Raw genomic sequence first — 12,930 nt, forward strand, 5'->3', positions numbered from 1 at the left:
GTACGCAGCGAAAACAAAATAGTCCAAAATATTTCTGCTAAAATTCTACATCTCAGAAAAATATAGTTTCTAATTTTCTTAACTTATTTTCTTAACCCTTTTCTTTATTTATTCAATATGCAGAAAATTATAAAAGAAAAAGGTTTTCTGATTTTTCAAAAAAATTGGGACACTACGGCCTCTATTAGGCCTTTCGGTCTATCACTATGTCGGCCCAGTGGACTGTTATGGGGAGCACGCGTGCTCGGGCCGTGACCTGGGCTCAGGTTGCTAATCTGGCCCATGCGGACACCACTGCCCCTTGCTTTCTCTATGAACCGTTAGATGAAGATGAACGGCTAGGATCGAGCAGGTACTGTTCAATGGGTATAGAACCTCCAAAATTTGGCCACTACATGAAACCCTAGCTAACACTAACTTCTTCTTCACTTCACATGCAGTGCCGCACGTGTTCTTCGCCCTCTGCTCAATCGCTCGCCCCGCCTCACGTGGCACCTTCTTTGGTGAGGTGGAAGGCTAAGTCATGCCTTCTCCGGTGATGGAGAAGAATGTGAGGACAACAATGATGTGGAGTTCCCCGTCAGTGAGCACCTTCCTCGTGGGGCACCGCCATTGGTTAACTTCTCGGTGTCGCCTTGAGACTACTAGGGACGGTGGCGAACGGTGGTAAACCGCCATCGTACTATGGCCTAGGCCTTGGTACATCCTCACTTTCTTTACTCCTCCTAATCCCCTTCCACTGGGAATTGGATTTATGGATTAGATCATGCGACTAGGGTCTCGGTTCTTGGGATATAGGTTTGAATTACCCGATCCTCTAATTTTCTATGTTATGTCTCAGACCTTAGGGGACAGAACCCCTTCCTCAATCCAATTTGGTTTTTCTATTTCAAGGGTTAGGGTTTCATTACCCAATCCTGATTCTTTATTTTCTCTACAACAGGAATTTGTTAACCGTGGTGTCGAATAAACCCTCAGTACTGATTCTAGGATTTCTGGGAACAGATCCCTTTAATTACTTGATCTGATTCTATTTTATTTTCATTTTTTTGGCATGGATCAACTAAGAAGACAATCGGACCTCACTCTGATGCCATTGATAGGGTTTACAAATCTTAAACTGAGTCCAACTTAGTCAATCCATGTACTTGAATAAAGACAGAGTATGGATCTACTATGTGCACACTGTTGACATGTAAAACATAGGGGATTGGGGGTTACCATCTTGCCCTTGATTAAGGGTAAGATTAGTTCTAACGCTAGATCCTTGTAGAGGAGGTGGAGGAGCCTCCTAGCGCGATGGTGGTGTGTGGTTGCCATCGCCACCGGTGTGGCCTCCATGTCCATGCAGAGAGGAACCGGGGATAGATCTCGCTGGATATTCGTTTCCCGTCATCATTGTCACGGGATTCCAGTCACTACAAGCGCAAGCGATCGATTGGTGATCCTTGGGTTGTGGGGCTATGGTTTTTGGTTGAGGCTAATGCTTTGGCTTAGGAATGTCAGCCCCAAAACCCCCTTTATATTGCTCTTAGTGACCAGGGCCGCAACCATTATGGTTAAGTGGCACGCTCAATCTAGGCGTGAGTACAGTTATGGGTTTCCCCCTTTTTCTCCCTATGGAGGACACCCTAACATTGTCCACTTATACTATAGTGTGATACGATTGATCGATCTGAAGATATGAAAATTTTTGGGACTACAACTATAGTGTTATATTTCACTACTGTTGGGGACTTGTTCTCAAATGCTATGAATTAAGAACAAGGCAACATAAAATGTTAAATATTAATGCCCTTCGTCCGCTGAAGCATGATTTCCCCAAGGATTTAATGAACTTCGGATGAAGGCCTTGAGCAAAATATCACGAAGGACGCACCTTCGTGACTAGACTTACAAAATAATATAAAATAATAAATAAAACATGAAACATTAAAGATAAATATATCAGGGACAAATAACATCATTCACATATTTTATTATATGAATCTAAAATGTTAAAACATAACGCTTAGGTACATTTATACCTTTGCCTTGACAAGTAATAATTCCCGAGCAATGCGTTTGCAATTACAGGATTGCGTGAATAGTAAAGGAATACTGTTCACTATTTATAGGCACAGGACACAGCCTGTGAGGAATTACAATCATGCCCCTCATAAAAGTTTACAACAATGACTCAGACCCTTATGGACTAAAAGGTCATTCTATCTTTAAGTCGGTTTGACCCTTCATCTTCGGATATGCTATAATACCGAAGCTTCATGAATGGTACCTTCGGCATCACGTACGAGCAGCTTCAGCCGAAGCTGTTTCTTTCCGCGGGACCTTCGGCGACGAAGCATGGTCCCAACAGTAGCCCCTTCGCGGTGCTAGATCGTTTTTCGTAACGAGCTTGATCCGTGAAAAAAGTCTCTTAGGCTTCAGGAAGCCGAAGGTCCGAAAAACACCTTCCCTGAGCTCGTTGTCGAGAAACGATACAGTTTCCGAGCGCGGAGCGGTCCCACCATGCAGGTTCACTTTTTGGTTTTTGCGGCCCACCGTGCAGTGGGTGCGAGCGACTGTTTTCCCGGTGTAAAAATCCTGACGATTCACCTTCTTACCTGCAGCACTATATAAACAGACAGGTAGGTGTGAAGTTACCACAGCATTCATTGCTATTGCACTGTTTTGCTGCCAAAAATTTAACCATAGGCGAAGCTTGACTTTCGCATTCAAACGAAGCTCCAGTTTAGTCTCTGCTTCGTGAGAAGAAGAGCTTCGGAAAAAAGGTTATTAATTTCCAAGGAATTTTTAAGAAATTAAAAATCAAATGGCCAGAGTGCGCTCTACTGCTAGAGTTGAGCGTGATGGAGATGAGGCCGAAGCTGCTGAAACTGTTCCGATTTCTGAAGCGATGAGGCGCTCTGGGCTAGCTGCAGCAGAGGACACACCTGCTGCCGAAGCAACACAAGCTGATGTTGAAGAAGTTGGTTCTGAGGATGAGTTCCGCTGCGGGGCACCAACTAAACCTAGTCATTTGGACTTTGGAAAGTCCACCATCTCTGAAGCTGACCTTCCAAAAATGGTGAAGCTGGGCTACTTCAGCGAAGCAAAAAAGGAGCTGGTTCGTTTTGGCGGAGAGGAGACTACTCCGAAGCCGGAAAAGAATGAGGTAGTAGTGTTCAAAAGCTTCTTTAAAGCAGGATTAAGATTTCCTTTGAATGGGATGATTGCTGATGTTTTGAAGAAATTTGGGGTTTACCTTCATCAGCTGACCCCTAATGCCATTGTTAGATTAAGTGTTTATATTTGGGCCCTTCGTAGTCAAGGAGTGGAACCGTTCGGCGAAGGTTTCTGCCGAGTCCATGAACTACACTATCAGACTAAAGCCAGAGGAGATGGTCTTCATGAGAATTTTGGATGTTACAACTTTGCTTATCGCAAGACTACGAAGTTTCCAGTGATAAGCTACCGAAGCAAATGGCCAGCCAGATGGAAATCTGAGTGGTTTTATGTTAAAGTTGATAAAGATGAAGATAAATTGGTCCAGAGTCCACTGGAGCTAACCTTCGGAGAAACGAGGCCCTGATGCAACATGATAAGGGGGAGCCCGAGCCAAATTGCTATGGCTGAATTTCGCGTGATTTCAGATCACATTGGCACTAGAGACTTGGTGCAGGAATTTCTGGCTTTTAAAGTGTTCCCAACAATGAGGGATTGGGAGATGCCGAAGCTGGAGGGAGAAAGGAAAAAGGGAGAACTTATTCGATTGCCTTATTATTACAAGTTTAAGAAACACTTTAAAAAACCCTGCCAGGAGTGGTTGGACACAATCAAGATTATGTGCAACGATATCCTCGGAAATTATTCTAAGAAAGAAGATCAGTTGATGACAGCAGCCTTCGGTAGTCGCCCCAAACGAAGGTTGAATCGGGTGTTAGATGCCTTGAACTTTGACTATCCTGATTACGAGCAACTGGGCGGAGATGCCGAAGGCCCGAAGAGAAAAAGAATTGCCAGCGCCCTTGACAAGGAAAGCACCAAATTGGCCAAAAAGGAACAAGAAATTTCCAAAAAATTGAGCCCAGAGCCGAAGGTAGCTGCTCCAAGAAAAAGAAAAGCTGTATCTCCAAAACCTGCATCTCCAGAACCAAAGACATTGGTCCGAGAGGAGGAAGCTCCTGCGACACCTTCTGCTGCCGAAGTAGAAGAGATTCTGAAGGTAATGACTGAACCTTTGCTTGTCAAGCTAAGTCCGCTGGCGCCAGAACTGACGAAGTTTTTTCAGAAGGACAAAGAAGCTTCGGCAGCAGAAAGTCCTGCAAAGCCGAAAAAACGAAGAATTATCCAAGTGGCAGATGTGATTCATCAGACACCGCCACCGATATCGGTGTCAAAAATTGTCATTGTCGAGACCACCGGAGCCGAAGCCGCCGCAGCCGAAGCTACCGGAGCCGAAACCACTGACGCTGAAACCACCGGAGCCGAAGCTATCGGAGCCGAAGCCACTGGAACCGAAGTCGGGACCACCGAAGATTCTAACCTGGAAACCACACTTGATGTTATTGACAATATACTTCTGAAAATGGCTGAAGAAGAAGCTGCTGTGGCTGCGGTGAACACGGCTACTGAAAAAGGAAAAGAGCAGGTTGAAGACATTTTGGAGGAAGGAAATTTTAACTTTTAAGATTTACTTGTACAAGACTTAACAGGCGCTGAAAAAGAAGAGCTGAAGAAATAGGCCATATCCTGTGGATATAAACCAGGGTCTCTGCTATTTGGTGGGGTCAACGAAGGGAAGCTAAGATGCCTTCGGAATCGCACCGAGGCCAAAGTTGTTAGGACCTTCTCCAAAAGCGTTGGCCTGCCGAAGATAGAAGCGGACCTTTGCAGGTACCAGCGACAACATATCGCCGGTAGCTTGCTCTATGCTAATTTTAAGGTAAAAAATATTATTATTTTATCATTATTTTTATTTTTTAGGTCGTTTTCTGACGAAGGTTGTTTTGGCAGAGTATACTACTAAGTAAAATGCTAAAAATGCAACAAGATCTTGAAGAGGAGAAAAACAAAGGTATCATCAAAGATTTAGAAGACAAAGTTGAAAATTACGAAGCTGCTCTGAAGAAGGACTTCGTCATTCAAGATCTTGAAATCATAGCTAAAGAACACAAAGCTGCCTTAGAAAAGAAAGACTTCGTTATTCATTCTATGGAAGGCTCACTGGCTGAGGTCCAAGCCAAAAATGACAGGTTAAAGAATGAATTACTCAAAAAATCAGAAAAATCTGAGCAGGAAAAGAAGAACCTCGAAATAAGTCTCAAGACTGAGATTGAGAAAAATTCAAATTTGCAAAAATCATTGAAGGAACTTCAAGAGAAATGCCTAAATTTCGGCAGCCGATGCGTGCAACGGCTGAAGGATGTGTTTCACTCTATCGGAGCCAGCTCTGAAAAATTTACACCTTCAGCTGAAAACCTGCCCAGCACCTTGGAATACATTGAAGGCGAGGTTGATGCACTTGACGAAGTTATTGCTGGGCATGCTGACTTCTGCGCCCTGGTAGCTTCTCGAGGCACAACTGCCGCTTTCCTGAAGGCTGGCTATACGCATGGAAAAATTGTAAATAGGCCAAACTTCAGCTTGTCAGCAGCAGATTTGGTTGATATCCCAAGCCTAGCCCGAAGCATCGGAAACAGATTTATGACCCAGATTTGGGTAAATGACGGGCGAAAAATGGCTGGTGACGAAGCTCGGAGCCACCTTAAGCCGGTGCGAAACTTATATTTGTTACTTTTACCTTCTCCTTGAAATTTGCACCTTTCTTATTCTACTTTTTAATATGTGGGATGACGAAGCTGAAGAATGACGGGCTGAAGCTTAACAGTTGCTGTAAAAGACTTTCCTGCAAAAAAATTCTAGAGAAATCTTTGTAATAAAATTGTAGAAAAAACTTATGTAATTTTGTACATACCTTGTAATATATCTTGTCTCCTTTATCCGTGTACAATCTGCTTTGCTGTGAACGAAACTTCACTTTTGAGCCGAAGGCGAAAAACACCTTCCCTTCTTTTCGTACACAACGAAGCATGAAAATTTCTTCTTTCTTCGAAGTTTTTTCTCATAGCCGAAGCATCTGCCTTTTGTGGTATGATGATGATGATTCTATATATGTCTAAATGAATGTTTATGAATGCAAATGTCATGATGTAATGTATCGTGCAAATGAATATCGAAATATATTCCAAACCATAATTATAGCCTTCATTCCCTTGGGAATGACTCAAATCTTTTTGCCGTTTATTTTTCGGCTTCACTGTTTACTTTTCGGTGTATCAGCGCTGACTTTTCGCTGTAAGCCTCCCTTAGGAGCTTCTTCGCCTTTTACTTTCGGCGGAATCAGTGTTTATTTTTCGCTGTAAGCCTCCCTTAGGAGCTTCTTCGCCTTTTACTTTCGGTGGAATCAGCGTTTATTTTTCGCTGTAAGCTCTGCATTCCCTTAGGAACAACTTTTGAGCTTCTCCCTGTTTTCTTTTCTTTTTCCTTTGCATTTACATTTACATTTTTGGGGGATATCACTCTTATAGAATTGAAATAAGGAAAAGAAAAATTACATGTTGTGGCCCCATTAAAAACCTTTCTCCCCCTTTGGAAAGGAAAAGGGTGCCACAAAAAAGAATAGAAAAATTACATCAAGCTAAACATAATATCGCCGAAGCTCATCTGCATTCCATGATCTAGGAATGTCGTTGCCGTCCATATCCTTCAATCTGTATGAACCGGGTCTTGACGAAGATACTACCAAAAAAGGTCCTTCCCACTTCAGCTGTAATTTGCCTACTGTCTCAGGGTTGGCTACTCTTCGAAGCACCAAGTGTCCTGGTTCAATGTTCTTTAGCTTAACCTTTCTATCACGCCATTTTATTGTTTCAGCTTGGTATTTGTTGATGTTTTCCACAGCTTGAAGCCTGATCCCTTCTATAGCATCTTTTTCTATAGAGTAATCAGCTTCATCTTCGCCTTCTGCTGAAGCTACTATTCTTATTGATCCTGCTTTGGCCTCTTCCAGAGTTATTGCTTCGTCACCAAACAATAGTTTGAATGGCGTAAAGCCTGTTGATCTTGACATTGTTGTGTTGTGGCTCCATACCACTTTGATTAATTCTTCTGGCCACTTTCCCCTGGGCTAATTGAAGATTAACTTCATTATTCCTGTCATTATGATGTCATTTGCTCTTTCAACAAGTCCATTTGACTCCGGATGTCGAACTGATGCGAAATGGATCTTCATGCCAATTTGATCGCAAAATTCTCTAAAAGCTTCGGAATCAAACTGTGTCCCATTATCCACAGTAATGGCCTTCGGCACTCCGAAGCGACAAACAATATTTTGCCAGAAAAACTTTTGAATAGTGACCGAAGTTATTGTGGCTAAAGGCTTTGCCTCAATCCATTTAGAAAAATATTCCACTGCCACTACAACATATCTTAAGTTCCCTTGTGCTGGTGGTAACAGACCTAACAAATCAAGGCCCCACCTTTGCAACGGCCAAGTGGGTTGTATTAGCTGAGTTAAAGACGAAGGTTGTTTTTGATCTCTTGCACATTTCTGACAACCTTCACACTTTTGGACTAATTCCGCTGCATCCGAAGCTGCCTTTGGCCAATAAAATCCTTGGCGAAAAACTTTTCCATGCAAAGGCCTAGATCCAATGTGAGATCCACACAGGCCTGCATGTATTTCCTTCATCAGTTCTATACCTTCTGTTCTAGATAAACACTTGAGTAACGGAGAACAGACCCCACGCTTGTATAGCTCCCCTTCTATTATAATATATGGTCGAGCTCTTGCCTCTATCCTTTTGTTATAAGCTTCGTCATCTAAAAAAAATTACCCTTAAGGAAAGAGATGATCTCAGTTCTCCAGTCTTCACTATAGACAGGGGATATGTTAAGGACTGCTCTTTCAAGAAGCTCAACCGAAGGTGCTTTTATTGTTTCGAAAAATACTTCCGAAGGCAAGAGCAGCCCCTGTGCTGCTGACTTAGCTAATAAATCAGCATATTCATTTTCTCCACGAGGAATATTTTTAACAGAAAACCCTTCAAAGGAAGCCTCAATCCTTCGGACCGTGTCTAAATATTTTTCAAGCTTCGGATCTCTTGCTTTATAACTTTTATCAATATGACCAGAAATAACTTGGGAATCAGTTTTAAGAACTGCCCTTCTGATTCCCATCGCCTTTAACTTCCGAAGACCCAAAAGTAAAGCTTCGTACTCAGCAATATTATTTGTGCAACTAAAATCAAGTCTTGTTGCATAACAAGTTTTAACTTTGGAAGGTGCAACCAACACAGCAGCTACCCCTGCTCCGAAGGTTCCCCAAGATCCATCGCAAAATACTGTCCACACTTCAGCATCTTTATTCGTTTCTTCTTCCTGAGCCCCTGGCGTCCAGTCAGCAATGAAGTCTGCCAATGCTTGAGATTGAATCGAAGATCTATGCACATAATCAATACAGAATTCATTGAGCTCCGCAGCCCATTTTCCAACCCTTCCAGTAGCTTCTCTATTTCTCATAATATCCTTCAACGGTTGTGAAGAAGGAACAACTATATTGTATGCCTGAAAATAGTGCCGAAGCTTCCTGGAGGCCATTAAAACAGCATACAACACCTTCTCCAATTCTGTATAATTTTTCTTTGATAAACTAAGAACTTCGGATACAAAGTATGTTGGAGCTTGCTTTTTGACTTGGCCTTCAAGCTTCTCCTGGACAAGTGCTGCACTTACCGCTGAGTGCGAAGCTGTCACATATAACAACAGAGGAGCCCCTAGCATTGGTGGAGTTAGTGTTGTTAGGTCTATCAAATATTGCTTCAGCTCTTCGAAGGCTTTCTGCTGAACTGGTCCCCATTGAAAAACTTCATCTGATTTCAGTACTTCGAAAAATGGTAAATTTCTCTCTGCTGATCTAGATATAAATCTGTTGAGAGATGCCAGTCTTCCTGTCAATCTTTGAGCCCCCTTTTTTGTACTTGGTGGTTCCATTCGAAGGATAGCTTCAATTTTATTTGGATTAGCTTCAATCCCTTTTGTTGAAACTAGACAGCCAAGAAATTTCCCTTTCTTCACTCTGAAGACACATTTTTCTGGGTTCAACTTTAAACCAGCCTGTCTAAAATTAGCGAAGGTCTCCTGCAAATCAGCAATGTGATTATCTTGCTTTGTGCTTTTTACAATGATATCATCAACATAAGTTAGCACATTTCTGCCTATCTGAGAATGAAGAATCTTCGCTGTCATTCTGCTGAAGCTTCCTCCAGCATTCTTGAGCCCCTCAAGCATCCGAAGGTAACAATATGTTCCACTAGGGGTTATGAAGCTGGTTTTTGGCTCATCCTCCTTCTTCATCCAAATTTGATGATAGCCTGAATAACAATCCAACAAACTCATAAGCTCTGATGAAGCTGCTGCATCGACTAGAGAATCTATCCTTGGCAATGGAAACTCGTCCTTCGGACAGGCCTTGTTGAGATCAGTAAAATCAATACACATTCTCCATTTACCATTGGCCTTTTTTACCATAACAGTGTTAGCCAGCCATTCTAGGTATTTTACCTCTCTGATAACTCTGGCACTAAGGAGCCTTTTTACTTCATTCCGAGCACCTTCGGCCTTGTCATCAGACATCTTCCGAAGCCTCTGCTTTCTGGGTCTAAAGGATGGATCAACATTGAGCGAGTGTTCAATAACATCCCTGTTGACTCCACAAAGATCATTGGCTGACCATGCAAAAACATCTTTGTTGTTGAACAGAAACCTTATCAAGGTTTTCTCCTGTTCTTCAGACAGTTGGGATCCCAATAGCACCTTCTGCTCTGCTATGTCCTCACATAAAAGCATGGGCTTCGGCTGATCGGCCGAAGCAGCCTTCTCCCTTCTAAACTTGTACTGTTCACAAGCTTCAGCTCCATCTATGTTATGGATTGCCTTTGAGTTTGTCCAGTTTCCTTCGGCCCTTCTGGCAGCTTCCTGACTTCCATGAATGGCAATAGGTCCTTGGTCCGAAGGTATCTTCATGCAAAGATATGTTGGATGAAGAATTGCTTCGAAGGCATTGAGAGTACCACGACCAATGATTGCATTGTAAGGGTATTCCATGTCAACAATGTCGAACACAACTTGTTCAGTCCTTGTGTTGTTGATAAATCTGAAGGTTATTGGCATTGTGATTTTTCCAAGTGCTACAATCTGCCTTCCTCCGAAGCCACAATGGGGATGCGTGGCATCATGGATCTTGTCTTCGGGCTCTTACATCTGTCTGAAGGCCTTAGCAAGTATGATATCAGCTGCACTGCCTGTATCAACCAAAACATTATGGACCAGAAATCCTTTGATCACACAAGAGATAACCATAGCATCGTTGTGTGGGTAATCCTTGAGTTGAAGATCCTCTTGAGAGAAGGTAATTGGAATGTGAGACCATCTTGACTTGATGAAGGGTCCTTGTACGCCTACATGTTGTACTCTTCTCTGCGCCTCCTTCTTCTGTTTCTTGTTAGCCGGCTCTGAGCATGAACCGCCTGTTATCGGGAGAATCAGCTTCGGAGCCGAAGCAGTTCCAGCTTGGTTCTTGAACGAAGCCATTGTCTCAGGAAAGTGAAGTGAGTTCACCGGAGGTGGGCGCCAATGTTGGGGACTTGTTCTCAAATGCTATGAATTAAGAACAAGGCAACATAAAATGTTAAATATTAATGCCCTTCGTCCGCTGAAGCATTATTTCCCCAGGGATTTAATGAACTTCGGACGAAGGCCTTGAGCAAAATATCACGAAGGACGCACCTTCGTGACTAGACTTACAAAATAATATAAAATAATAAATAAAACATGAAATATTAAAGATAAATATATCAGGGACAAATAACATCATTCACATATTTTATTATATGAATCTAAAATGTTAAAACATAACGCTTAGGTACATTTATACCTTTGCCTTGACAACTAATAATTCCCGAGCAATGCGTTTGCAATTACAGGATTGCGTGAACAGTAAAGGAATACTGTTCACTATTTATAGGCACAGGACACAGCCTGTGAGGAATTACAATCATGCCCCTCATAAAAGTTTACAACAATGACTCAGACCCTTATGGACTAAAAGGTCATTCTATCTTTAAGTCGGTTCGACCCTTCATCTTCGGATATGCTATAATACCGAAGCTTCATGAATGGTACCTTCGGCATCACGTACGAGCAGCTTCAGCCGAAGCTGTTTCTTTCCGCGGGACCTTCGGCGACGAAGCATGGTCCCAACAACTACAATACTCTAGAAAATGCATCTAACGTGTTCCACAAAGTACCCTATGTGAACATATTGAGTAGGCCATAAAATAAGCTTTATTGTCTTGTTAAATGAAATGCCATGAATCACTTAACAAAACATGGACCTTATTAACATGTTAAATTAAATAGTGTGAAACTCTTAACAAACAAATGGACTCGGTACCATGTTAAATAAAATACCATGAATCTCATGTAAAAAGTAGACTTCATTATCCCACTAAATCAAATACCTAAAATATGTTATACCATTCTCAATGGAGAGTTTTGTAGTGTTGTTTACAACAATACGATGTAAGAAGGAACAAAATGATACAAGAATGAAATAATTACCCTTAATGCATTGGTTCATTCTATTATTTGATGATAATTAAATCCATGCATCAGAAGTGAACCAAATAAAAAAGTTTCATCTACATAAAAACTCAATTCTTCTTTCTTCTTGAAACATTACAAATCCATAAAAAATGCTTATGTAGCAACTTATTAAATGCAAGTAAAACTTGGATAAAGCTTCCATTTTTATACATTTCATCATCGATTAATATGACTAGAGTTCAACATTAAATACATAGGTGAACCCCAAGCAACGGATATGAAACTCCATGAAATCCCAAACATATCTTGGAATCATGATTATATTGTGTGATTTTATGACTTTACTATCTTAGTTTATCAAGGTGATTCTTTGTATTTTAAGTTGAGTCTATGATTTTACGATTCTAGTAGTTATCATCTTAATTTATGATCCTATCGTTTGAGTCCTAGCCTAGTCCAAGATCATGATTTGAATAACATTAATCACAAAAATAAGTACATTTAGACTTAGGCATAAGCATTTAGTTGAGGGGTATAACTTTTATGTTTCCAATGAAACTCACTACTACACTAACTATTTTAAAAAACAATAAAATCTTAAAAGAGACAAGTCTCTGTTAGTCCTATTTTCTAGAGAGTGAGTAATTGTGCCTCGGTTCATAAAAAATAGGTCATGTAAGGCTTCCATTTGAGCTACACTAAGCCTTGATCTAGATCCCAAATTGCCTACACCCAATTAACTTTTAAGGCTAAGTCCAGTAATGGAATGTAAAAAATGTTTGGTATTCTAAATATAGGAAAGATTCCATCCCCTATGCCCTCCAGCATCGTCCTCTAAATATAGAGGACGTTCCTCTGTCCTCTCTATATAAGGATTATCTTTCTCCATTTTAATATTTTAAAAACCAGATTTTGCAAAACTAAATATGTACAAAACATTTGAGAGTATGACAAATATGTACACACAAAAATAAAAGTAAAATATCTCTATAATATATTTATTTATATACAAAGCACAAGATATAGAAGACACTACTGAAGAGGAAGGAGATATAGAGGAGGGTATTTTTTAGAGAAGATTGTAAAGGAGAAATATAGAGAACGAGTATAGAGAATGCTACTGGAGACGGCCTAAGGAGGTACTAAACCACCACTCTACAACCATATGTAGGCTATATGGGTCAGCTATTCTACTTCAAAATTCTACTACTGGGCTTGGGTTTTACACCACTACAATTACAACAAAAACAATACCTAAATTAACAATTTCCACCGCCATAAATA

This window comes from Zea mays, chromosome 4, assembly GCF_902167145.1.
Source record: "Zea mays cultivar B73 chromosome 4, Zm-B73-REFERENCE-NAM-5.0, whole genome shotgun sequence".
NCBI lineage: Eukaryota > Viridiplantae > Streptophyta > Magnoliopsida > Poales > Poaceae > Zea > Zea mays.